A 23127-nucleotide genomic window follows, 5' to 3' on the forward strand; every position below is an offset into this window, starting at 1 on the left:
CAGCAGATGGATCTATAGGCTCCCCCCAACCTTAGCTTACAAGGATGGTAAGGTTGTAGGCACTGAAGGCTCTAACGAGTCTGGGCGGGACTCGAACCCTAGACTGTCAATACATAGCCTGTCTAAGGCTGGAGAGTCAAAGGGTCGAGGAGACAGATGCAAATCGCCGAGGCATGAGATATAACACATAGATCTTAGAATCCTTAAATAGGAGGCTTCTAAGTCCCTCGACGGCAGCAACAATGAGGAATCCTCAGGCTGCGATAATTCCTCGCGTGTTATTACAGGAAAAAGTGGAGACACGAGTAGCAGACAAGCCTTATATCTTACCCCTTGTATCTTTCTTATCGAAAGGGTAATAATGGTAGAAGTCGGAGTGTCTGGAGTTAATGGCGAAGACCGCTGACAAGAGTCGGAAGGCTCTGTCATAAGAGTAAACTCTTAATGACGATGATCGCATGCATAGCGCTAATTGCGCGCGTGCACGGACACTCTGTGCTAATTGTTACGAGAGCCCGACTACTCCGCATAGCTTAAACTCGAAGGTTCCAAGTCGTGTGAACTCGAAAGTCCAACACGACAGAGGCCCGAAGGACTCCTAATGTCATGAGAACCTGTAGGATAAACATGACAAAAGTTTAAAAGCTCCCGATCACACCTGGCGAAAGGGTAATCGTCATGAGACCTCGCGGGGTCAACGTAAGGGGAACCAGTAGGATCAAAAAGACGTCTCCTACCAGCACGAGGGGGAGAACGTCAAGGATGAAAATAACTCCTCCGCAGGGTAGATTTGTTCTCCCGAAGGAGAAAGTCGCTTAATACAAGGCTCTCGCTCCGCCCCTGGAGGAGAACCAAAAAGCGTAAGAGGGAGGAACGTAGATCAGTAAACTCCGACAAGTTTCTTCTCGTGATTGGTGGGAAGGTTCTCCATATGGGGAAAAGCGTAGGCGTATTAACTTTTCTCTCTCAACGAGGGAAAAGTCTTCCCGAAGGAAGGATTGCCAAAGGCAAGATTTCTCCCCTCTCTATGGGGAAAAGCGTAGGTTTAATAATTTCTCTCTCGCAAACGAGGGAGAAGTCCTCCCGAAGGAGGACATCGCCTGAAGCAAACTTTCTCCCAGATCTTTGGGAAAAAAAGCATAGGTGTAATAATCTCTCTCAGGGACGAGAAAGAAGTTCTCCCGAAGGAGGACGTCGCTTAAGACAAGTTTTCTCCTAGTTCTAGGGAAAAAACGTAGGCGTAAAAATCTCCCTCTCGTGAACGAGAAAGGAGTATTCCCGAAGGGGGACTTGGCCTAAGACAAGCTTCCCCCAGTTCTATGGGAAAAAAAACGAAGGCGTAATAATCTCTCTCTCGCGAACGACAGAGAAGTTCTCCCGAAGGAGAACATTGCCTAAGACAAGCTTTCCCCCAATTTCTATGGGAAAAAAGCGAAGGCGTAATAATTTCTCTCTCGCGAACGAGAGAGATCTTCTGAAGGAAGGTATCGCCTAAGGCAAGTTTTCTCCCAGTTTTACGAAAAAAACGTAGGCGTAAAAATCTCCTATCGTGAACGAGAAAGAAGTCCTCCCAATGAAGGACATCGCCTGAGCCAAGCATACACCCAGGGAGAAGTTCCCCCCGAAAGAGGCATAAGCCGTAGACTTGCTTTTCCCCAGCTCCTGGGGAAAAAGCACAGTCTACGGGGACGAGATAGCAGAGGTAAAACTCATTGAGCTGTTCGCAGCTCCTTACAAAGGAGGGAAGGTTGCTGACTGTCTGAAGTGGGGAAGCTTTCCCTCGAAAGGGGGATGGATCTTTCACGCAGTCCAATTCCGAGGAAGGTTATCACTCCCTCGTAAGGGAAGGATCTCTAATCCCTGGAGGCGAACCTCCTGTCAGCAATCTAAGTTTCCCAATAAGCTGATCAAGTTGCAGGTTGACGAGTGTTACCTCGTAACATGGGCAGCTCATGAGCTGCCACATGAAGCGCAGGATAACGAACAGAGCAGCCGAAGCCCTCGGCATCGCATTCTACGTCGCTGCTATCTGGGTGTTTTCTTTTAGCCTCTCTAACATGTTTCCCTTTTCCCTTCTGCTCTCAACCGAAGAGAAGAAGGGGCGAACCCCTGCATCTTCTTTCGAGGTTTCCGAGAGACTCGAAATCCTTAACTCATTAGGGAGGTTGTCCTGTCTGAAACACGGGAGCGAGGGATTGACCCCGCGAGTGTATGATCGGAGATTCGCGTGTGTAGCGCTAATTGTGTGCGAACACCTGCGTGACTGGGGTCTGAAGACTCTGCCATAAGAGTAAAACTCCTGATTGTTATGGGCGTAGTGTTGGATGGGCGTACGCGAACACTCCGTGTGACAAGAGTTCAAAGACAAACTGACCTAAGAGTAACACTCTTGATGACTTGTGTCACGAGAACCCGAAGGTTCAGCGTGATCGTGCGTGCCCCTAGAGGTTGTGTTGCGAGAACCGAAGGCTCAGCGTGAACGTGCGTGCCCTTAGAGTTTGTGTTGCGAGAACCCGAAGGGCTAGAGCAATGGGAAAACAGAAGTCTCCCTTGTCACGATAATAAAGCAGGAGCAGTGGTGTTACCACTGCGACGGCTAGAATTTGATTGAAGGTAAACAGCAGCTACCGACCAGCGGTCCCCCACCACTGTCAGGTGGGTAATTACCTGTCCGGTCGTTAACGACCTTGTTAACGTTTTTCTTCCGCATTTTCCAGCTCGCGCTAGAATATCTCCTATAGTAAAGAATGAGTGTTTGTATTTAGTGTAGGAACAACCAAGTACTCCTTAAAAGAGTAAAAGATGGAAAAAAGTAAAAGTCTGTTTAGTTTTGAGCCAAAAACACGAGTGACAAGATTTGAACCGTGAGTTTGAGAGCTGGTCTACAAGCTAACCCCTCCCCTGCTAACTAGAGATGGGTGGTTATACCTTGATAAAAATCTTATGGCTAGTTTCCAGCTTCTTTGAAAGCATATTCCCTGTAAATAGCAAAAGGGTTTGTATTGAGTGTCAGAACAAACAAATTGTTTTCATTAAAAAACTACTGTATTTGAAACAAAATATATAGAAGTTCTTTAAGCCATAGGCTAAATGCAGTAATGTGAATTTCCAATATTCCAAGCCATAGGCCGTCCTTAAAGGACGACGGTTTGTAAACATTTAAGAACAAAAGCAAAATTACAAATACATAACATAATACAATATATTGGCCACTACTTTCTATTAATTGATGCAAATAGAAAAATTCCAACAGGGTATCACAGTACAGTATAAACCAAAGATATGCTGTACTGTGTATGAATTTCAAATCTATAATTCAATTTGGTAAAATTGTACTTACCACAGACTTTGTGATGGTGTTTCTTATACTTCTGGCTTTAGACAGTCATAGATGGTGCAATATAGTTCCATTCAAAGAACATAAGCTTCTTAAAATAGTTCCAGAGCTTTGTTACTCTTCTTCTATGCTTTGATGAACAACTGGATTCTGCAAAGATTAATTAGCATCAAAACTGCTCTGCGTTAATGAAAGGACATTGCACTTGGAAATACAGAAGCTCTGAAACTAAGACTGCATAAAAGGTAAGTAATTTCAAAAGTGTCAAAGATCTTTTTCCATTTTCTGAGAATAAGACAAATTTTACTTTCACTTTTTGGCTAAAAAAAAGAAGTTGTGAAGATGACAATCATAGTTATAAGACCAGAATAGGTTGGAAGAGGACAGAACATAACAGAAGTATCTATGCTAGGTTAGACTGAAGCATCAATGAGGGGGTTATGAAAGTCTTGCAACAAGACCCAGCACCCTAGGTTAGGTTTGCTAACAATGCCCCCCAATATATCATATCACTCTTGAATACAGATCTCCTATGGGCTAATGTAGCTCCCACCATCCTTATTACCTGAAGCTTCTTGGTTGTCACATATCAAGATATTCCCATTTGAGCAAATTAAGTTCCATCAGTAGCTTTCCTATGTAGGTCATCGCATTCCAACTTCCTCCATAAATGAGAATTTGCAAAAGTAGTTTTGCGGGTATAACTGTACTTACCGTCAGGGTAATGTTTCCTAGTAAAAACAAACTTTTCCTTATAGAAGATTTCACATAAATACTTACTCTCGACAAGTCTCCCATGCAAGTTCATTCAAGCTTAATCTGTAGACTCTGTTCTGTTTCCATTAACCAATCACGTGCCCATACGATGGAAAGTTTCCAAAGGGGGTTAATATTTCCCCACCCTCTTTCCTTAACTCTTCAAGTGCTCCCACCAGTCCCTTCTCAAGCCTTTTTCCCCGTAAAACGATTGTCCGTGTTGAGCCTTTGTTTGTATTTTACTCCTTTCGTCTTCTATTATGGGACTTCCTATACAAACGTGTAGTGGTTGTAATCATTCTTACTTTAAAGCCATAATGAAGTTTCATGAAGATTATTATGGCACACCAGATGTAATTTATTACTTTTCTTAAAGAACATAACGTGATAGCCCAAAAGTTACAGTGCTCAAAGTGTCGTTCCTGGTTAGCATACAGGGAAGATAAACACCTGTATTATTGTAACACTGAAATTAAAATTGCCAAGACCAAGAAGAAACACAGATGTAATTATACAGTTAGTGCCTATATGCGTACATTTCTAGAAAGAAGCCGTCTCCCCCCGAGGAAGTTAATTTTGTTTGCTAATCATTTTTTATCAAAACACTGAGACCACGATAGTGTCATTGAGGGTATTGACATACAGTGAACCCTCGTTTATCGCGGTAGATAGGTTCCAGTCGCGGCCGCGATAGGTGAAAATCCGCGAAGTAATGACACCATACTTACCTATTTATTCAACATGATATTTTAATTATAAAATAAATTTTTGAATATACTTACCCGGTGAATATATAGCTGCAACTCTGTTGCTCGACAGACAAACTGTACAGAAAAAAACTCGCCAGCGATCGCTATACAGGTTGCGGGTGTGCCCAACAGTGCCATCTGTCAGCCAGATACCAAGTTCTATGTAAACAAAGACTCAATTTTCTCCTCGTCCCACTGTGTCTCTATTGGGGAGGAAGGGAGGGTCATTTAATTTATATATTCACCGGGTAAGTATATTCAAAAATTTATTTTATAATTAAAATATCATTTTTAAATATTTAACTTAGCCGGTGAATATATAGCTGATTCACACCCAGGATGGTGGGTAGAGACAAGTAATATATGTTTACATTTTATGAGCTAAGAGTTTTTATTTCATTTTAGAAGTTATCAAAATAACAAAAACAAAATAAATAGGTACCTGGTAAGGAAGTCGACTTGAACGATTACTCTGCCTTATAAGTACGTCTTCCTTACGGAGCCTCGTGATCCTCTTAGGATGCTGATCGACCCCTAGGAGCAGAAGTATCAAGGGTTGCAACCCATACAACAGGACCTCATCAAACCCCTAATCTAGGCGCTCTCAAGAAATGACTTTGACCACCCGCCAAATCAACCAGGATGCGAAAGGCTTCTTAGCCTTCCGGACAACCCATAAAAACAACATTAAAAAACATTTTCAAGAGAAAGATTAAAAGGATATGGAATTAGGGAATTGTAGTGGTTGAGCCCTCACCCACTACTGCACTCGCTGCTACGAATGGTCCCAGTGTGTAGCAGTCCTCGTAAAGAGACTGGACATCCTTTAGATAAAAAGACGCGAACACTGACTTGCTTCTCCAATAGGTTGCGTCCATTATACTTCGCAGAGATCTATTTTGCTCAAAGGCCACGGAAGTTGCAACAGCTCTAACTTCGTGCGTCTTCACCTTAAGCAAAGCTCGGTCTTCCTCACTCAGATGTGAATGAGCTTCTCTTATTAACAGTCTTATAAAGAATGATAAAGCATTCTTTGACATAGGCAAAGATGGTTTCTTAACTGAACACCATAAAGCTTCAGATTGGCCTCGTAAAGGTTTGGTACGCTTTAAATAGAACTTAAGAGCTCTCACAGGGCATAAGACTCTTTCTAGTTCATTGCCTACAATCTCCGATAAGCTGGGAATATCGAAAGACTTAGGCCAAGGCCGAGAGGGCAGCACATTTTTGGCTAGAAAACCAAGTTGTAGCGAACAGGTGGCTTTTTCTGACGAAAATCCGATGTTCTTGCTGAAGGCATGAATCTCACTGACTCTTTTAGCTGAGGCTAAGCATACCAGGAAAAGAGTCTTTAGAGTGAGATCTTTCAGGGAGGCTGATTGTAGTGGCTCAAACCTGTCTGACATGAAGAATCTTAGTACCACGTCTAAATTCCAACCAGGGGTAGCCAAACGACGCTCCTTGGTGGTCTCAAAAGACTTAAGGAGGTCTTGAAGATCTTTATTGTTGGAAAGATCTAAGCCTCTATGCCGGAAGACCGATGCCAACATGCTTCTGTAGCCCTTGATAGTGGGAGCTGAAAGGGATTGTCCTTTTCTCAGGTATAAGAGAAAATCAGCTATTTGAGCTACAGAGGTACTGGTCGAGGATACAGAACTGACTTGCACCAGTCTCGGAAGACTTCCCACTTCGATTGGTAGACTCTAATGGTGGATGCTCTCCTTGCTCTAGCAATCGCACTGGCTGCCTCCTTCGAAAAGCCTCTAGCTCTCGAGAGTCTTTCGATAGTCTGAAGGCAGTCAGACGAAGAGCGAGGAGGCTTGGTGTACCTTCTTTACGTGAGGCTGACGTAGAAGGTCCACCCTTAGAGGAAGACTTCTGGGAATGTCTACTAGCCATCGAAGTACTTCGGTGAACCATTCTCTCGCGGGCCAGAGCGAAGCAACTAACGTCAACCTTGTCCCTTCGTGAGAGGCGAACTTCTGCAGTACCTTGTTGACAATCTTGAACGGTGGGAATGCGTAGAGATCCAGATGTGACCAATCTAGGAGGAAGGCATCTATATGTATTGCTGCTGGGTCCGGGACTGGGGAGCAATAGATTGGAAGCCTCTTGGTCAGCGAGGTTGCAAAGAGATCTATGGTTGGTTGGCCCCAAGTGGCCCAAAGTCTCTTGCACACATCCTTGTGGAGGGTCCATTCTGTTGGAATTACTTGCCCTTTCCGACTGAGACAATCTGCTATGACATTCAAGTTGCCTAGGATGAACCTCGTTACTAGGGAGATGTCTTGACCTTTTGACCAGATGAGCAGGTCCCTTGCGATCTCGTACAACGTCAGTGAGTGGGTACCTCCTTGTTTGGAGATGTACGCCAAGGCCGTGGTGTTGTCTGAGTTTACTTCCACCACTTTGCCTCAAAGGAGAGACTTGAAGCTTTTCAAGGCCAGATGTACTGCCAAAAGCTCCTTGCAGTTGATATGCATGCTCCTCTGACTCGAGTTCCACAGTCCTGAGCATTCCCGACCGTCTAGTGTCGCGCCCCAGCTCACGTCCGATGCGTCCGAGAAGAGAACGTGGTTGGGAGTCTGAACAGCCAGGGGAAGACCCTCTCTAAGGTTGATATTGTCCTTCCACCAAGTCAGACAAGACTTTATCTTTTCGGAAATCGGGATCGAGACCGCTTCTAGCGTCTAGTCCTTTTTCCAGTGAAAAGCTAGATGGTATTGAAGAGGACGGAGGTGTAGTCTTCCTAGTGACACAAAATGTTCCACGTATGACAGCGTCCCTACCAGACTCATCCACAGCCTGACTGAGCAACGTTCCTTCTTCAGCATCTTCTGGATGGATAGCAGGGCTTGATCTATTCTGGGGGCTGATCGTCTTGTTGTTCAGCAACGTCCTCATCATATAGTTCCTCATCCGAAAACTGATGAGGAAACGGCAACGGAGTGGGCAACGTCTGGCTCGCAGAGTCCGGTCGCACTGGTGCATGCGTGACGGAGCCGGACGCAACATCATGGAACTGCTGCACAGTCTGTGAACTGTCAACTACCATGGGTGCGCGAGGAAGCACAGCGTCCACCCGAGACTGTCTAGACCGTCTGGGTTGTGCAGTCAACACCATACCGGGTTGCTGAGGTTGACGCACTGCGTCAAAACAAGTCACCTCTGCTGGTTGTTGAACGTCCTGAACGTCAACAACCACCTCCGAGCGTCGCTTAACGTCAACGTGCGGCCGGCAACCCACACTGGGTCGCATCGGTGGAGGAACCACCTCAACTGGCAGACGCGAGAAGGTTACCTCAGCGTCAACAGGACGCACAACCGACCGGTTGGAAGGTTGTTGGCCAGAAGGTTCGGCAGCAACCTTCTCCGCATTAAAGTCCTCTATCAAGGACGCAAGCTTGGACTGCAATGTTTGCAGCAAAGCCCATTTAGGGTCTACGGGAGCAGGTGCGGCAACAGACGGGGTTAGCGACTGAGGCGGTACCGCTTTCCATCCCTGAAAGCCTTGTTTATGCATGACATAATTGTACAGCAAAACTTCAAAGGCTCGAAAACAGTTGTGAAGTTGACCTGTAAAAAACTTGGAGCGTCTCCTGGCCAGGCGCCAGGGAGAGTCTACGAGATTTGAGAAGTCTATCTGGGCAGAGGCATGAACTCCCAAGCCGAGAACTTCTCTCGTGTCATATCAGACTCTCGCTCTACAAGCCAGTTTAAAAGAAGGGAAAGCAAAGGCTGTATCCCCCAAACTCCTCCTGGTGATAAACCAGTCGCCAAGCAAACGTAAAGCTTCCTAGGAGAGCGAGAGAGAACTAGCTTATAAACAACGGCTTCGAAGTAGCTAGGCCTAGTGTAAGCTCTGACGTTTAGGAGAACGAGGAGCAGCAGTTACAAAAAGATCCGGACAAAGATCCTTAAAAAAAAAAAATCATCATGATTTAATTAAAGTCCATAGAGGGCTAAGCAGCTTTAGGCTCCTCTCCATCTGACAGAGTCCTCAAGGGAATATCAGTAGGAGGGGGAACAGCAACTTCCTCATCTACAGGAACCTTGTCCGATAAAAGCTGAGTCTCAAGCAAGGGAGAGACCTACCGTGGTGGCAATGCTTTACAAGCAGAGTCCACACTCACTGGTGCATTAGTAGTGGACCAGGACGCAATGTCATGTAACTGCCTGACAGTCTGTGAACAGTCAACAACTGAACTGTCAACCACAACAGGTGCGTGAGGACGCACAGCGTCCACTCGAGACTGCTTTGACTGCCTAGACTGAGCAGTCAAAACAACTCTGGAATGCGGAGGTTGACGCACCGCGTCAAAACAAGTCAACTCCGATTGTTAGCAAACGTCTTGAACGTCAACAGGAGCATCAGCAAGTGGCCTAACGTCCAAATGCGGCTGAAAATCCACACGAGACCGCATCGAGTGTGGTTCTAAACAACCTGACTGACGTGACTTAGCTACGCCAACGTCAACAGGAAGCACAAAGGAACGTTAGGTTGGCTGAGAGCCAGGATATCGATGAGATAAACGGCTAGACTCAACGGACTAATCGGCAGAATAGTCTTCCATAAGGGAGGCAAGCATATTCTGCATGTCTTGCCGTACAACCCATTAAGGATCAACGGAAATGGTTGTGGTAAGAGACGAGGGTAACGTCTGTGACCGCAACACTTTGCCAACAAAAAAGACTCTCGGAGTCTGTGTTACGCTTTAGTTAGGCGGCGAGCAGTTATCCGATGACTGCATAGGGTCAGAGCTGTCCTAATGGCTGTAACCAGGACGCTGGACCTGTCCTGAAAGGACTGGCTTTCGCTTAAGGGCTTCGAAACCTTGTGACAGGTTTCTTATGCGAAAAGCCTTCGGATGACGAGGAGAAAAAACGTCTCTCTCGTCTTATGGTAGGGGAGATCTTGGTAAGATACACCCGATACCATAGAGGGAAACGTCTGTTCGTTGATCAAGGCCTCTCGAACCCATAAGTCATTCGACATTACTTCTCCCCTGTTTGGGAGCTTGCAAGAGGTCCCGGACTAGGTGAACGACAGGCACGAACAGACGAACCCTCGGACGCAACACTGTAACACTTTGCGCAATATCACTTTATCACTTCAATTTTCTGTTTTGCACTTATTTCACTGAAATCGAAACTTTTACTGATTTCTACCTGAAGCACGCAATTCTACCCTTTATCAAAAGGTAGTAATTGCGAAATCAGTCGTATAATGCAAGCTCATTAATACCAGCAAAAAACAGAAAACATATTTTAAGATAAAAAATTCAGTGGCTGGGGAAGAGACTAAACACTAGATCATATAAACTACGTTTTCAATCTCTCACCGCACATAGCCTGGGGACGAGAATAAAAAACTAAAAACGTTTTATCCTTACTCCCCGTACAGAGACTAGGGACGAGAGTAACTCGAGAACAACGTTACCCGCTTGAACGGAATGTTTTCTCTCCTCTCTCTCCCTCCGTCTCTATCTCTCTTCCTCTCTTGATTTCGCACCTAAGAGAAGAGCCCAATTACATTTCGTCAAAAAAAACATGTTATTTGACCAAAGGAAAAAACTGAAAGGTTTTTCAATTAAAAAGTTCCTTTAAAATAGAATTTAAAACATTTAAGCTTAGAAAGAATGAACAAAACGTCAGAATCGATTTACTCTTTCTGCAAAGTGAAACCGTGATACACTCTCTCATAGAGCGTATGTTGAACGTCCTGAACGTCAACAACTGCGTAGCATAAATAAACTAAACGTTAGTTCATCTTTGAAAACAGTACGAAGACTATTCAAAGAAATCTTTCATAAAATATTTCATTTAAAAAGTTTTAAATCCTTAGCTCTTTAAAAGCTATTTACGATATAAAAGGCTCAACGTTGATTAACTTCGGTCTCCAAGTTAGGACCGCCTACTCTCAGGAAAGGTCGCATATAAACAAAACATTAAAATTTATTTTTTATGTTTATTGTAAATGGAAAGTTAATCGAAGAGGAAAATCTATAATTAATTTATAACGTGATAAGATAATTACTAAAAGCCTAAACACACTTCCGTCTAAGGTAAGGGTCGGCCATTTAAAAGTCAGAGAAAGTCCCTACTCTCTTTGTCACCAAAAAATAAATCTATCCAAAACGAGTTCAAGATTTTAGATGAAGATAAAACACCTGCACTGCGAAAGCTCAAACCAGAATATAGTACTTCACCAAAGATGATGGGAAAAACTCCAGGTTTCAACAGCGAGTAAAGTACGTCTTGTCGACACGTCGACAGAGAGAAAATTGAGTCTTTGTTTACATAGAGCTTGGTATCTGGCCGACAGATGGCGCTGTTGGGCACACCCGCAACCTGTATAGCGATCGCTGGCGAGTTTTATTCTGTACAGTTTGTCTGTCGAGCAACAGAGTTGCAGCTATATATTCACCGGCTAAGTTAAATATTTAAAAATGTATATTCAGACTTTTAAAACCTTCCCTTGTACGTAGTTCTGTTAACAAACTACCCTTTAATTTACAGAACACTTAATGCATGTACTACAGTACCCTAAACTAAAACAGGCACAAATATTAAAGGTGATTTTATATCATGCATTTCCTAAACACGCTAAAAAGCACGATAAAAAATGGCAACCAATGTTTTGTTTACATTTATCTCTGATCATAATGAAGAAACAAACTGGAGGTAGAGCTTTGCTTATTACCCAGACATATTTCCCATACTTCTCCCTTAGAACTATATCACATCTTCCTACTTTAGATATATATATATATATATATATATATATATATATATATATATATATATATACATATATATATATATATATATATATATATATATATATATATATATATATATATATATATATATATATATATATATATATATATATATATATATATATATTTATATGTATACACATATACATACCTACATATATACATAAATACATGCATACATATATATATATATATATATATATATATATATATATATATATATATATATATATATATATATATATATATATATATATATATATATATATATTACTGTATATATATGGGTTATGGAAAAAATCCGCTAAGTGGTGAATCCGCGATGGTCGAACCGCGAAGTAGCGAGGGTTCACTGTATCCTCTACAACCAGCATGGACTGGAGAAGCTTCTGTTCGGAGGTACCAGCATACTTCTTGGACAATCAAGTGGCGATTGGTGGTGAGGGGACAGTGGTTGAGATTGACTGGCTGCATACAACAAGATTTCTGAAATTGATTACCAAAACAAAACAAAAAAATTTCATTGACCCAATAAGATCCAGACACTCATACCCAGAACATAAAATGCCTATGGAGGGAAGAAGGAATGGGTCAAGAGACCTGTAATTAAACCTAAATATTTCAGGCAATATTTTTTGAGGTTTTTTTACTTACCACTACCCAAAGCACACTTTGTTACATCACTAATTCCTTGCTGCCAGTCGCCTCTACCCTCCACTACCTCCGACAGAGCAGCTGGTGCCAGAAGACCCCGATGATCCCAACCTTCGACGTCCCAATCATAAATTAAGTCATTAATTTTTACTTTAGGTTTAATGTAGTTCATTATTAGAGTTATATTGATGTTAGTGTGCGCAGCTCAACATTACCGCTTGCCAGTACATACGGAGCTGGATGTTTTTATTTTTCTGCAAGCGAAGCGAGTCCACGTGGCAACAAAAAGCCATTAGATTTAGGGTAAAACCTTTTTGAACAGGAAATATGTGTTCCTGAAGTCAATAATGTTATTTCACCGAATTTAGTTTAATTTCATCGCAACCAAGAACATCCGGTATTATTTCACTGTATTACAGGTTAATGTAACCTAGGAAAAAACTACTATTTCCTATAGAAAAAATTACGCTCTTCGAAAATGACACTCGTTCCCGTCGCAAATGAATAGTTTTAGAAATATATATATATATCTATATCCTACAATAATGGGGGGCCCCCAGTGGGAACTCAGGGTTTTGGGTGGGGAAAACATACTGGGGAAACGATATATAATCGTTAAACATACCTTTTCTTCTCTATACATTACCTTCATGGATGTATAATAAACGGAGGAAAAGTCTAATCAGTATAACTGGATAAACTTTGGAGGAGCAGTTGCAAAGGCTATGTTTCATGAAAAAAAACGGTAACCACAGCTGCCAATGTGTGATGTAGAGCTGTGGCAATGTTAGCGTAACATGCAAACATTAGCAGAGTTTTTCATTTATTTTTTTTCACTCTACTTGCCGGTTGTGGTCGCTCCTGTTCGTTCATTTGTACATAGCAGGTTTCCCGCCTCCCTGTGCAGAGGCTCCTTCTCCACCAATAGGATTTCTTCCTCTCTATCCGTGAAATGTAACTAATCGTCTTGTTCACCAACTTTATTCAAGTCTATTACTTGATCCAGTTCAACAATACCATTCCTTTTATGTAATACAGTGATACCTCGGTAGTCGAAAGACTCTAAATTAGAACAAATCGGAGTTCGACCAAAAAATTCAAGTAACTTTTGCTGCGGTGTTCGAACAAAAAATCGGAACTCGAACACAGCCGAACGCGTGGCCGAGTGAGATGAGCGGCCATCTCGGCTACTCTCGCCTGGGCGGGTAGCATCATTTCAAGAGAGATCGTCAGTCCGACAACATGTGTTGAGAATTTATTGTGATTTAGTGGGTTTTATTGCTTTTTTTGCAGATAATAAAGGGCCCCAAGAAAGTTAGTGATAAGGGGAAGGATAAGAGGAAAACAGTGAGAACAACGATCGAGTTGAAGAAGGAAATTATTGCGAAATACGAGAATGGTGTATGAGTGTCTGATCTAGCCTCAAAGTATGGCATGATGAAGTCGACCATTTTGACCTTTTTGAAAAATAAGGAAGTGATAAAGAAAGCTAATGTTGCACAGGGAGTGACAGCAATTAGTAAGCAAAGGCCACAAGTAATTGAGGAAATAGAAAAGTTGCTCCTTATATTTATTAAAGAAATGCAGTTGGCCGGTTACTCCTTCCAAGCAGTAAACTCCCCCTTCCATCCTCTCCACATCCATTCCTGTATGCCATCGAACTGCTCCTCAGAGGTACAGTAAATGGTTTAAAATTGTTTTATAGGATTTTCCGACTAATTTCGTACACATTTAAATTATTGCTGTTTTATTAATATTTTGGGCATTTTGGAATGTGTACGAATGAATAGAAATAAATACCATTATTTCTTATGGGAAAAAACAAATCGGTGGTCGAACACCGATCCCGAACGGATTATGGTCGAGTAACGAGGTATTACTGTACCCTCGTATACATATTACGACTGACCCCAGTATTACTCCTTTTATTATCCGATACCTTATAAAATCACCTCATTTTATATTCCCATTGAATAGTATTTATCATTCATTCCATTTTATCTTCCTATATTACTTTTATTCATTTTGTTATTACCGTGCCACACCCGGATTTCACATAAATACTTGCTCTGGACAAGTTTCCCATTCTAGTACATTCATGTTTACCTTCTAGACTCCGTTGTTTTCCCATTAACCAATCACGAACCCAAACGTATTGAAAGTTTGCACAAGCGGGTTGTCGGTTAATATTTTCCTACCCCCTTCCCTTATCTCTTTAAGTGGTCTATTCATACCCCTTCCACCGAATCTTTTTTTTTTCCTTATGCGTTTAATCCACAATAGCAAACTGCCGCTAATGACAGAATGATAATTTACGATAATTTTAAACTGTTACGAAAGATAATTTTTCTTTCCATATCCAAAATACTTTTCCTAACTTCAGTTATAAGTCAACTTGTACCCACCTCACCATATGCAAAAAAGGTAAAAGAAGACGAAAGTACTAGGCCATTTTTAAAGTCATCGAAAAATTAAGTTACCACTATTACGTTCGATGTGACACAGAGAGAGAGAGAGAGAGAGAGAGAGAGAGAGAGAGAGAGAGAGAGAGAGAGAGAGAGAGAGAGAATGGTTTTAACCCTGGATAGGTACGGTGGGTCGTTTGCGACCCCGAGCGTCAAAAAAAAACAGGTTTTTCTCACGTGACTCACCCCTGTGACTGAATTTGTGGGTGATTGACCTGCAGGAGGTGTCTCCCCTACACGCTCTAGTAGTGTCCAGATGTGCATTGCTGTAGCTGTACTCCTTCCCCGATTTCTGAGACGCGTCGGGGTCGTTCGCGTCCGAGTTTACCCTTCTGAGGTAGTTTGCATAATTATCAAAGTTATTACGTATTATGAAATTGTCGTAGAATGGTGCAACTTGTATAGGTTATCAGTTGTGGAAAGTCTTGGTGGATTGTTTGGCTACCATGTGCATGTTTTTTTTTTTAGTTAAAATGTCGTTCATCACCACGAGGACCATTTTACCGCGAGTGCCCCTTTTTCATTTTTTTTCATTTTTTTGCCAAGTCATTTTTCCGTAAGATATTGCCAAATAGTGTCGTAAAACTTTTGCTTGTTTAGTGTTGGAAAGTGTGTCTAGATGATCTGGCTACCCATGCATGACTTTGTTTTTGTCAGATACGACGTAGTTATTGGTATATTGGGTATTTAACTGCGGTTACCAATTTCTGTTTTTTTTTCAATATTTGTAAAAATTACTACGTAGTAAGGAATTGCCGTATATTATTCATTTTTTTTTCATGTTTATGTGTTAGAAAGTGTGCCTTGATGGTTGGGCTAACACGTGCATGTCTTTTTTTTTATCTGAGATGTCGTATATTAGAATGTCGGGCATTTTACCGCGAGTGTCCCTTTTTAATTTTTTTTAATTTTTTTGCCAAGTCATTTTTCCGTAAGATATTGCGAAATAGTGTCGTAAAACTTTTGCTTTTTTAATGTTGGAAAGTGTGTCTAGATGATCTGGCTACCCATGCATGACTTTGTTTTTGTCAGATACGACGTAGTTATTGGTATATTGGGTATTTAACTGCGGTTACCAATTTCTGTTTTTTTTTCAATATTTGTAAAAATTACTACGTAGTAAGGAATTGCCGTATATTATTCATTTTTTTTTCATGTTTATGTGTTAGAAAGTGTGCCTTGATGGTTGGGCTAACACGTGCATGTCTTTTTTTTTTATCTGAGATGCCGTATATTAGAATGTTGGGCATTTTTCCGCGAGTGCCCCTTTTTATTTGTTTTGCATTTTTTTGCTTAGTCATGTTACCGTAAGGAATTGGCAAGTAGTGTCGCAAAACTTATATTTTTATAGTGTTAGAAAGTGTTTCTAGATGATCTGGCTACCCATGCCTATTTTTTTTTTAGCCAGATATGGCGTATATATAGGTATGTGTTCGATTTTCCTGTGATTGCCATTTTTTCGTTTTTTCCCATTTCTTTCAAAATTACTACGTACTAAGGAACTATCACAGAGTAATATTTCATTTATATGTTTATTTGTCGGAAAATATGCCTTGATGGTTTGCCTAGCACGTGGCTGATATTTTTTTTTCTGAAATGCCGTATATTAGAATGGCCATTTTTCCACGAGTGCCCCTTTTTATTTGTTTTGCATTTTTTTGCTTAGTCATGTTACCGTAAGGAATTGGCAAGTAGTGTCGCAAAACTTATATTTTTATAGTGTTGGAAAGTGTTTCTAGATGATCTGGCTACCCATGCCTATCTTTTTTTTAGCCAGATATGGCGTATATATAGGTATGTGTTCGATTTTCCGGTGATTGCCATTTTTTCTTTTTTTCCCAATTCTTTCAAAATTACTACGTACTAAGGAACTATCACAGAGTAATGATTCCTCTAGATGTTTATTTGTCGGAAAATTTTGTTTACTTTTTTTTTGATTGAATATCATCAAATTTTTTTAGCTAAAATATTGTTTTACATTTTTTTTTTCGATTTTATTTCCCTTCAAAAAAAATTTTTTGGGTCAGAATTTTAATTTTATAGGCGTAAAATAATCGACAATTATCCAGCAACCCACCATACAATTTTTATGCATATCCAATAATAATTAGATTAGTAAATAACACCTTGAAATTGACATACCCTTCCTACATTTCAAGTGGCAGATTAGGGAGTCTGAGTCAGTGTGGTTGGCGGCCATTTTGTGGACATATCCGAAGCGTAAGCTGCCCTATCTATATATATTCTTGTTCCCTATAGAATTTGTGATATTTTGGTATATTTTTATCTGCATAAATATCATATTATATATTAAATATATGTATTTTTTTACGAAATTTCCAAGTACTCAAAAAATTACCTTTAGATATGGCCCCTGATATAAATGTAATTTACAAAATAATGAAGATTTTTTTACATATTTCTATTTTAGGATAACATATGTTTATTCCCTAAAAAAATTAGCCACTTCCTATTTCATTTGGGTACCCAAAAAAATTCATGAAATTTGGACAATTTTTTTAGGCCAAAAAAAGTTACCCTTTTTTTCTCATTTCAGATCTTCACCTCCATGGGTCTGACTTCATCCAAAATACATCAAGATGTGTCCTAAACATTCAAGAATCAATTCCTAAAAGGATTTGTGTATATATGTATAAACTTTTTTTTTATGAATTTTTATGTCAGGTCTTTTTTTTTTCTACTTAATTTTTTAAAATATTTATAATAAATAGTTTTTCTGCAGATGAGTAGTATTTATCTTTACAGTTGTTTTAAGCATTCATTGAAGTTTTTTTTGGCAAAAGAAAAAAGGAGGTTACTGCAAAAACTGATTTTTCAAGAATTTTTTTTGGCGTCGGGGTCGTTCGCGTCCGAGTATACCCTTAAAGGGGTGTCCGAGGACCGTACCTATCCAGGGTTAAATGTACTAATTAATAAATATGATAGGTTATAACACATTGGTGCTTATGTAATATTAACTGTATAGATGGTTTGAATTAGTTAAGAAATGGTGTACAGTAAATAATTCTTTGTTAATGTATTCGTACCGCGCATATTCTTGAGAGCGGAAGCTAGACATCAGCTGATCTGATCACAGCCAAAAGTAAAACAAAAAGAAGTCAACAATACTCGATTTTTAAAACACACCCGAAATTTAAAAAGAAAAGTACACGCTTTCTTAATGTGCAATTAACTATTCAAAGAGTAGCAAGTTTCGAGAATAAAATGATGTTTCCCCCAAAAATAGTGGTTTGCTGATGAAATCGGATGCCGTATTTAATGAAAAAAGTCTACGAAGTCATGAATCCGCGATGGTCGAACCACGAAGTAGTGAGGGCTCACTGTATAACAAAAATCATTATATTGGGTTTGTGACCTGGGAACTTCTAGGTTAGGTTAGGTGGGTTTGTTAGGTTCTGTACCCTTTTTTATATATCGTGTAAAGGGTATATGGAAAAATTCTTTAAAATACACATGATAATATTACCGTAACATTGCTAACGTTAGCAATGCCACCGTAACGTTGGTAACGCTGTGTATCACTGGTAACGTTGCTAATGTTATCGTTCGAAGTACATACGTGAGGTTTGTGACCTGGGAACTTCTAGGTTAGGTTAGGTGGGTTTCTTAGGTTCTGTACCCTTTTTGTACCTTTTTATATATTGTGTAAAGGGTATATGGAAAAATTCTTTAAAATACACATGGTAAGATTGCCATAGCATTGCTAACATTAGCAATGCCACCGTAACGTTGGTAACGCTGTGTATCATTGGTAACGTTGCTAATGTTATCGTTCGAAGTACATACGTGAGGTTTGTGACCTGGGAACTTCTAGGTTAGGTTAGGTGGGTTTCTTAGGTTCTGTACCCTTTTTGTACCTTTTTATATATTGTGTAAAGGGTATATGGAAAAATTCTTTAAAATACACATGGTAAGATTACCATAGCATTGCTAACATTAGCAATGCCACCGTAACGTTGGTAACGCTGTGTATCATTGATAACTTGCTAATGTTACCGTTCGCAGTACATACGTGAGTGAAGTGACACAGAAATTGAACAAGTCATTATATTAAACAATTGAACACAATATATATATAACAATAGACATTATATTCAAACATTTTAACAGAAAATATGTTTTTCCTGTAGAAAATAACATGAATTAACTGGTTTCAACCTTCATTTTATCCATAATAACAGCAACCAGTTCGGCTACTTAAAGTTAGTCGAATTGGTTGTTTTCTTTGTTAGCGGTTAAAATGAAGGTCAAATACGGTCAAATCACATTATTTAATACATAAAAACTTATATTTTCTGTTCAAAATCAGAATCTGTAATACAATACAACTTTACAGAACAACCAGGTCGTCTAACTTCTGTGATGAAGTTAGCCTAACTGTTTGTTTGCAATTGAGATGAAGGTCAAATGCAGTTAAATCATGTAATTTACTACCAGAAAACATATATTTCCTGTTCAAAATTACTCCCTGACATTAAGTAAAACTTTCACGAAGATTAAGAAAGGAAATTTCAATCCTGCTTTCGGAACCTTTGTTTGTCAGCGGCCAGTTCCTCATGTTTGCTTAGAAAATGGACATCAATTAACCTAAACTTCCCCCACCTAACCTAACCTACAAGAAGTGTCCTTACCTACCTAACAGAGGGGGGGGGGGGGGGAACACTCCACTGCCGTATTCTAAGTCAGCCGTCATCATTCATGCAGGTAGCCGCTATCATACATACACCCCTTGCTTTCTATGCCACAGCTGACTTCCTATGACTTTGTGCTTTTGTTGAAATGAAATCAAGGGATATGTCCTAAGCTAAGGTAACCCAGCCTGACCAAAAATTGCCGTGTCCTTCCTTATAAAGCAGCTGCAACCTCTAAGTGAATGCCTTTTGCTAGCGACTGTGTCCGTCGTTCTACAAAGGAACCCTTTCGAAAAAAAACTATGTCTTAAAGAGGAACTCTCACAACGGCAATTTCTTCTTTATTTTCTTCCTGATGTAACAACACAAGTCACTTAACATCCAATGACTATGGTATTCATTATAACATTCCTCTAAAATCATTGAATAATTAAATTAAAGGGTTTAAAGCAGTGGTTCTTAACCTGGGGTACCTGTACCCCCAAGGGGTACGAAACCTTAAGCCTGGGGGTACGAGACATGATAGCCAGTGCAATGGTAGCTACCGTATATTTACCATGAGAAAGCAAAACATGTATTTTCCAAATATTTCTCTTACTATAATTGTCTAAATTATTTTTTTTAAGTTAGTGCTGTAAACAATTTTCTTATGTTTTCTATGGTTTCATATACATTTTCTTGATGTCTCGTACGGTTCGTGTTCGTTCGCGTTGTTCCTGACTCTGAAACATGCTGCATGTGCACTGTGCTGTGTGGAGTTGAGTCAATGTGAACAGTGTGAATTGGGTCTGCATTTTGTTTGTGTTCGAGTTGCTGATAGTATTGAGGTGAATTACTGGTGAGTGTTTCATTTTTTATTTGTGAAATGTAATTTTTGGATTATCATTTTATTCGCCACAATATGTTTTTTAGTGTGGTATAACTCTAATATTGTCAAGAATAGATGTATAATTGATAAAAGATATATAATTTTGAAGGTACTGTTATGTGCATGAGGAGGAATATAGTGGACTTAGGGATGGCTTGACCAGGGTGAGGGGTTGGGGATGAGTTGGACAAAAAATGGTCTGACTTGGTCAAAAACTGGTATGTGTTGGTCAAAGCATGGCATGAGTTGGTCAAAATATGGCTTGAACTGGTAAAAAATTCCTTTGGTAAATAAATGACCTGGATTGGTCAAACAATGGCCTGAGTTGATCAAAACAATCCCTTGAGTTGGTAAAAAAAAAAAGGTCCTGAGAAGGTTAAACTTTCCTGAGTTGGTATAAAATGGCCTCAGTTGGTAAAAAAAATGGCCTTACCCTCCCACAATAACATACACTTCGAGCTATCCCTGGGTGAACTGTGTATTGTGGTGGTGGTGATACGTTATTTTATATCGATTGTAACGTGTTGTAACTGTTATAACATCCAGGCCTGCATCTTTCCAGGTAGTATCGGTGTGATCAAGATCTAGTGACTATGCCTAAGAAACGCAAGTGGAACGACGACTACATTCGTTATGGTTTTACCTGTATGACTGAGGCAGATGGAACTCAACGACCACAGTGCATCCTCTGCAGCACAGTCTTTGCAAATGCAAATCTCAAACCATCAAGACTCAATGAACACTTCAACAATCGGCATGGAGGCACAGATGCTGGACATGACTTAAACAGCTTGAAGATCAAGCGGGAATGATTTGATCGTAGTGGTACCCTGTCAAAGCTAGGTTTGTGCCAGTTGAGAAACCTTTGTTGCAAGCATCTTATGAAGTTGCCCTTTTGTGTTCAAAGAAGAAAAAAGCTCACACTACTGCAGAGGAGCTTATTAAACCTTGTGCATCAGAGTGAGTATTCAGCTGGACGAGTCAACTGACGTTAGTTTTTGCAGCCAGTTGATGGCATTTGTTCGGTATGTGAAGGAGAAAGAGGTGGTGGAAGAATTCTTATTTTGTAAACCTCTGAAAACTACTGCAAAAGCAACTGATGTGTTCAGTCTTGTGAAAGAGTTCTTCTTGGAACATGAAATGACTCTCAACATGTGTGGTTCAATGTGCACTGATGGAGCCCCTGTCATGCTTGGAAATAAATCAGGCTTTGCTACCCCAGTGAAAAAAGAGGTTCCCCATGTAACTGTCACTCACTGTGTGTTGCATCGTCATGCACTTGCTACAAAGACGCTGCCAGAAAAATTGAAGACTGTTTTATCAGTTGTTGTGCGTGCTGTAAATTTCATCAGAGGACGGGCAGTGAATCACCGTCTTTTTGCATCTTTTTGTGAAGAAATTGGAGCTGAGCACAGTGTTCCTCTTTACCACACAGAAGTGATGTGACTTTCCCGTGGCAGGGTACTTACACGTGTATTTGAACTTCATGAAGAAATTATGCAATTTCTCAGAAATCAAGGCAGTGAAATTGCTGACCATTTTGAAAATAGGGAGTTCATTTTGTCTCTGGCATATCTGGCAGATGTATTCATGCACCTCGATGAACTGAATGCCTCTATACAAGGAACAGCGATGAATATGATAACTGCCAGAGAAAAGTTATCTGCCCTCACCAAGAAACTTCCAATGTGGATAAAGAGCATTGAAAGTGGAAATTTTGCAAACTTCCCTTCTCTTGATGAGGCTGCTAGTGCTGAAGAAGAGCTGCCCATCCTGAGTGAAGTAAAAGAACATTTGCAAGAACTGATTCAGTCCTTCCAAGGGTATTTTCACCTTGAAGAAGGTTCTGTGGCACAAAGATGGATACGGGATCCATTTCTTTTCAACCTTGATTCCATGGATGATAATGATATCATGAAAGATGATCTTGTGGAGTTGCAGACCAATGACATAACCCGAATGGAGTTTGAAAAAATGCAACTGGATATGTTTTGGTGTGCACAACTCCAAGCATTCTCACATTTAGCAAGGAGAGCTTTGGAGGTCCTCGTGCCATTTACAACTACATACTTATGTGAGGCAGGTTTTTCAACGCTCCTACACATCAAAACAAAAGCCAGAAACCGTTTGGATGCAAGTGATGACATGCGTCTGGCACTTTCGAAGAAAGAACCTCGTTTGAACAATATCATTAATGAGAAACAACAACAAAAGAGCCACTAAAAATGTGTTGGTGTGCACGATGTAGTAATACTCATTATTATCCATTGTATCCTACTAATTGACACTTTTCATTTGAAATAAAAAAAAAAATACCTTTCTTCTGTAATTGAAAATCTAATAATTTCTCAGCAAGGTTTGTATCACTAATCCTTTTCATATATTTGTATTGTATTTACATTGGATGGGGGTACGAGAAAACTTTCTGACATATCAAGGGGTACGGGCACTGAAAAAGGTTAAGAACCACTGGTTTAAAGGAAGACAAGTCTCTCACCAAGAGGGTCCTCTGAGCTCCGACAGCCACATGATCACGCTGGGAGGGAAGCTTTGTTTGTTTACATTCTGAATCAGCTGATGTTGAATTTCTCAACAATTTCTCAGTAAAAAAAAAAACAATATTTTTAAAGTAACCAACAAAAATGACAGTAATAAATGAAATATCAAATTCTTAGTGAAGATAAGAACAAAATCTATAAAATGAAACTGTTATATCAATATCGTGAATAAAAAAAGGGCATTCTCTCAACATTGCATTTCTAAATACACTCAGGTTCAGGTTCAGGTTCAGGTTCAGGTTCAGGTTCCGGGGTGAGGCATAGCCTTTACAACGGCGCCTCTAACGCTTATCTTTTGTACTGTTT

The 23127-nt window shown here is 40.2% G+C and overlaps 1 protein-coding gene across 3 annotated transcripts in view; it reads right to left on the reverse strand.

Moving 5' to 3' along the window:
* The window catches only part of LOC137619286 (germ cell nuclear acidic protein-like), a 128098-nt gene extending 105280 nt beyond the window's left edge, over window positions 1-22818 (reverse strand). For all 3 annotated transcript variants that reach the window (XR_011039889.1, XM_068349451.1, XM_068349452.1), the window contains exons 1-2: window positions 22761-22818; window positions 3341-3487 (exon numbers count right to left, since the gene is read on the reverse strand). The gene's annotated coding sequence lies outside the window, so the exon portion shown is untranslated. The remainder of the gene's footprint in view (window positions 1-3340; window positions 3488-22760) is intronic.
* Between the last annotated feature and the right edge of the window lie 309 nt (window positions 22819-23127).

The sequence above is a fragment of the Palaemon carinicauda genome, chromosome 25, assembly GCF_036898095.1.
Source record: "Palaemon carinicauda isolate YSFRI2023 chromosome 25, ASM3689809v2, whole genome shotgun sequence".
Classification (NCBI taxonomy): domain Eukaryota; kingdom Metazoa; phylum Arthropoda; class Malacostraca; order Decapoda; family Palaemonidae; genus Palaemon; species Palaemon carinicauda.